Below are 5,297 nucleotides of genomic sequence, written 5' to 3'. Positions count from 1 at the left end.
GAGAGAGAGAGAGAGAGAGAGAGAGAGAGAGAGAGACTGAGACTGGAAAGATAGAATTAAGAAGGAGTGTAGGGGTGTGTAAGTCTGGTGGGGATACGATGAACTTGGGCATAGATGGTAGAAACCTTCATTTAGTCCCTAGTGCAAGGAGTATTGACTTGCAGAATGAGAGTTGGCCCTGAAGATGTGGCAAAATACCAAACCGTGATCATACATTCCCAGTCCCTTCTTTTTTCAATCAACTTGTTTTTCAACCTAGGTGGTTCCTGGGATAAACAGGAACTCATCACTTCTCCAGCCCAGGAATTCTAGGAAGAGATGAATGGCCATCATTCAGTAACTCACAGCTCATCTCTGAAGACCAGGGAGGGAGCCTCATTCCAAATTCTCTACTACAGGACCAGCAGAAGAAAGGCGTTAGCATAAGATGGAGAGAGAGTATCGAGTGTACCTCACATTAGCAGACAATATTGCCTTGATTGCAGACAACACACTTGAATTGAACTGATAAAGGAATCTTTCCATCAAAGCCAGAAATGAGCGGAAATTAACTTTAACAAAGTAAGTAACTGCACGGAGGGACAGATCGAAGGAGCCCACCGCATCCTCTGTGTGCTGCAGATGTAGAAGAGTGAAGTGTCCAGGCCCATCAGCGAGCACGAAGATGATTAATAAACACTTATGGGGACATTCATCTGACAGGCGACTGACAAAGCCCCACAATGATGGGGAGAAGGGGGCATTTCTCTTGATAGATGTATCTGAAATGCTCATTTACTCCTTTTTGATGGATTTAAATGTCCAGGTAGTCTTTCTCCATAGACATTGATTTGGAAATGGTGCTGGGTTAAAAAGAAGGGATAGAGACTTAACTACGTCGGCGTGGAGGGAAATGTATTCAGCCTTGTCATCAATGCACAGACTGGGACGTACGTGGGTTGGGAGAATACTCACTCTTTCTTGGGTCTAAGGCAAGCTATACTGACATGAAATCATCCTGGAAACGGCTTTAGTGGCTAAATACTAAAATAAAATAAACAAATCTAGAAAGAAACAAATTTAAGCAGTAACAGCACTAAATAGAAAGAAATTCTTAAATCCATCATTCACAGGTGACCGCCGGTACTTTGGGTTATATTATTCCAGATTTTTGTTGTTGTTGCTGTTCTCAGTGCTGGTAATAGAGCCCTGGGTCTGTACGTGCATGTGACTGTTAAGTTTCTTTATGCAAATGTCATGAAGAAACTCGCTACTTTGTGTGCTAGCAACAGAAACACCTCAGGGCCTTGTGTATGCTAGGTAAGCGCCCCATCACTGAGCTAAATCCTCAGCAAAAAATTTTTCCCACAGATTTTTTCCATGTGGAAAATATATTTATTAAATTTGATATTTTTATTTATAGAATACTCTTACTCATTAATATAACCAGCTCAAATAGCACTTATTTGTTTATTTATTTCTTTGCTTATATATAGGCAGGCTCTCACTGTGTAGTTCTGGCTGGCCTGGAACTCAGAGATCCTCCTACCTCTGTCTCTGGAGTGCTAGGATTTAAAAGCATGTACCACCATGTCTAGCAGCCAAAATAACATTTGAAATACCCAGCAGTAGTTTCATTGTATAGATCCACACAATTAAGACTGGGTAGGATAGAGCCCACCCCTGTAATCTCCATCCTCAGGAGTCTGAGACAGGAAGAGCATCATGAGTTTGAGATCAAATGGGTGGCATAGTGAGATCTGGGGCAGTTTGCTCTTCAGGATGATGCCTTGTCTTGGACAAACAAGCAAAGAACCCTTCCCTTCCAGACAGAGTTTCTCTGTATAGCCCTGGCTGTCCTGGAACTCACTTTGTAGACCAAGCTGGTCTCTAACTCAGAGATCCTCTTGCCTCTGCTGCTGAGATCAAAGGTGTATGCCACCAATCCAGCAACAAACCACCAATTTAACCTGGTGCTTGCTAGTAGGCATTTAGAAATGTTTTAACTGCTTAATATTATAAAGAACCAAATGCTTCCAAACTGTTCTTTGAACTCTCAGTTCACAGGCCAATACCTGCGGTGGGGATAACTCTCAAGGTAGAGGAGGAGGCAAAGCTCGCTCCTGTTTTGGAAGGCATGGGATGTAAGCAGCTGCACTGTCTATTTTTACAGCCCGCCACCAGGACTCCAGAATACATGTTTCCCTCCATTGTCAACAACCTCCAGCAGTACAGCTTTGTCTTGGTTTTGCTGTTATGGAAAATGGAAAGTTAGCTAGGAAGTGGTGGCATGAGCCTTTTGTGCGGCGCCTACCACCCCGACCAGCAGGGAAGAAAGACTCGCACACCAGTTCCTTCCAGCAGCAGTTTACTCAGGAGTTGCTAGTTACATGAAGCTTGAAGGTGTGCCCCCGAGCCAGCCCAGGAGCGAAGCTTTATACCCTGTGTAGGACTGCCCATGAGCCCATACCACGTCTCGCACTGTGATTGGTCAAGAACCCATGACACAAGATCAGGCCACCAGGAAGTACCGCCCCAAGACCAAACAAGGCTTGTTTACTCCAAGTCTGCAAGGGCAAGCAGGCACCATCTTTAAGGCGTGGCAGCAGCTCTCCACAGTTCCCCCTTTTTTGTTTTTAAGCAGTTTCAAGCTGTGACTGCCCGATCAAGCAAGCTCCATCATGTAGGATCTCACGATCAAGGGCAGACAGACTCAAACCATGGGACTCACTCTACTGGGTGCAATGGGCAAAGCCCACCAGGTGCAAGAGCTGGGCCCAAGAAAAATGGAATAGACACCCATCCCGTGTGCAATGAAACCTATAGGCTTCCAGGGGTGCAAGGGCTGTCCAGACCTAAAATTTGGGGTAATGAGAGCAACTAATGCTTCAAAGCTACCAGCCATGCTTGTGGAGATACACACCCCCTCAATGGCCTGAAAGGCACGCACTACCAGCGCCCTCTCACGTCTCTGGGCCCTGACCACATGACAGATACAAGACAGGCAGAGAACACAGACGCCCACTAGGGCAACAGCTAGCACTCCTATACCCTGAAAATCTTCACAATGCAATGCTTCCGGGCTCACATGGGCAGGTCAGTACTATTGTGTCTGGTCTTCCTAGAGGTACTGTCGTCTCTCGGCAGTGCTTTCTGCAAGTTGGACACAGCAACAGTTCTCTCAATGTCTATGACAGTGTACAGCTCTGTGCGCCGGGTGGGGGTTTGTAGGAGGGGAGTGGTTGTCGTTTCTGGAGTCTGATGGTTGTCAGAGTCACTGCCCCTTTCCAAATCCACCTGTGTATAACTGAGTTGCCTATGTTCTAAACTGGGGCGCCTGATATCAAGGTTAAAGACTGTCGGTGTACAATCCCTACGCCTTGAATAGTCTATTTTGTGAGCACTTCCCACAAGAGAGTGTCGGCTTGAGGGGTGAGATGAAGTATCTCCAAACGAGGGGTAGCAGGGATGCCCGTTGGGTAAGTTCTGAGCACCAAGCCCTGGAGTCGTAGGTGTTCGAGGTGTTCTAGGGACTTCCAATTCTGTCTGATGACTATTCCTTTCTACAACTGGCTCTTCCACCACATTTATACTATTATTTTGCATAATCTCTTGTAACATGTTAAATAATTCTCCTGCACGGGCACACTTAAAAACAAAAATTCCTTGTCCAGTTTGACACAATCGACCACTTTCAAAAGAAAACAGATTTGAGTCGTAGCCGTACCGTCGCAGGCAGAGGTAGTGCCATTTCACCGAGTCTCGCTTCGGGGTGTACAGAATCAGTTCTGTGTCTGTGAGCTCCATGAAACCAGAGTCTAGCTCATTGCCATCATCATCAACATTAACAACCTTAAACTTGTTCCTATGGTTATCTAGGACAGTGTCTTTATCTGGACAGCTACAACAACTACCCATGGCTTTGCTTTCTAACCTTTCCGCCGCTTTACCACAGTCCTTAGATTCGTCCCTCTCTTTGAAGTCTGTATTATTTTAGCCTCACTACCCTTGGCCTCTTTGATCTTTGTATACTTATGCCGTGTTCTTTCTCTTCCACACCTTTGTACTTGGCAGGAAATGTTTCCAATTCTTCACCTTCACTCCCTCTCTTCCCTTTCTATGTCCTTCCCCAGTTTATCCCAGGTGGCCAAGGTAAGCTGTCCCGATACCACGAACCAAGGGGCGATGCGGTCCACTTCCTGGACAAACTGCTGTAGAGCCTTCTGTTTAAGGTAGTTAACAGCGGCACTCATGCCCTGGCTGGTGACAGTTAAGGCAAAAACACAGCACCAGGGATACTGTAATCGTGATCGCCACTACTAGAAAAACTATCCACTCCTCCCGGCACGAACATATCCCGCTGGCCTTTTTACTTTCACTTTTGCTTGCCTCCGTCCGAGGACCTTAAAGATTGAAGCCTCCTTCCGAGGTCTTTAAAGATTGAAGCCTCCTTCCGAGGTCTTTAAAGATTGAAGCCTCCTTCCGAGGTCTTTAAAGATTGAAGCCTCCTTCTGAGGACCTTAAAGATTGAAGCCTCCTTCCGAGGACCTTAAAGATTGAAGCCTCCTTCCGAGGACCTTAAAGATTGAAGGGCCCCACTTACCGGCCACTTACCGATCGATCGCCCTGACTGCTACTGGTTCTGGAACTCCGGGAATTCTAAGAAATCCCCGTACGGGCCACCAAATGTGCGGCGCCTACCACCCCGACCAGCAGGGAAGAAAGACTCGCACACCAGTTCCTTCCAGCAGCAGTTTACTCAGGAGTTGCTAGTTACATGAAGCTTGAAGGTGTGCCCCCGAGCCAGCCCAGGAGCGAAGCTTTATACCCTGTGTAGGACTGCCCATGAGCCCATACCACGTCTCGCACTGTGATTGGTCAAGAACCCATGACACAAGATCAGGCCACCAGGAAGTACCGCCCCAAGACCAAACAAGGCTTGTTTACTCCAAGTCTGCAAGGGCAAGCAGGCACCATCTTTAAGGCGTGGCAGCAGCTCTCCACAGCCTTTAGCCCTAGCAATCCGGAGGCTGAGGCAGGAAGATCTCCTGGTTCGAGGGCTGCATGGTCTACAGAGTGAGTTCCAGGACAGCCAGGGCTACACAGAGAAACCCTGTCTCTAACAAACAGAACAACATGGAAAGTTAGTAAACGGTGTTAGTTTTACTCAGTGATCTTATTGACAAAACAATTAGAGAGCCAAATATTTCTCTTCTAAGAGGTGTTGGTCATGGTTTAACATGGATAAAAATATTCATTCCATATATAGGAACACAGAGGAAAACATTTGTAATATCCCTTATGTTGGGAAATTTCTG

At 46.5% G+C, this 5,297-nt stretch overlaps 1 pseudogene; it reads right to left on the bottom strand.

Annotated features, from left to right (window-relative positions):
• The window catches only part of LOC114631418, a 12,219-nt pseudogene extending 8,322 nt beyond the window's left edge, over positions 1–3,897 (bottom strand).
• Between the last annotated feature and the right edge of the window lie 1,400 nt (positions 3,898–5,297).

Source organism: Grammomys surdaster, unplaced genomic scaffold, assembly GCF_004785775.1.
Source record: "Grammomys surdaster isolate TR1022 unplaced genomic scaffold, NIH_TR_1.0 362, whole genome shotgun sequence".
NCBI lineage: Eukaryota > Metazoa > Chordata > Mammalia > Rodentia > Muridae > Grammomys > Grammomys surdaster.
Note: the sequence above shows the minus strand (reverse complement) of the source record. Positions and strands in the feature narration are given on the sequence as shown.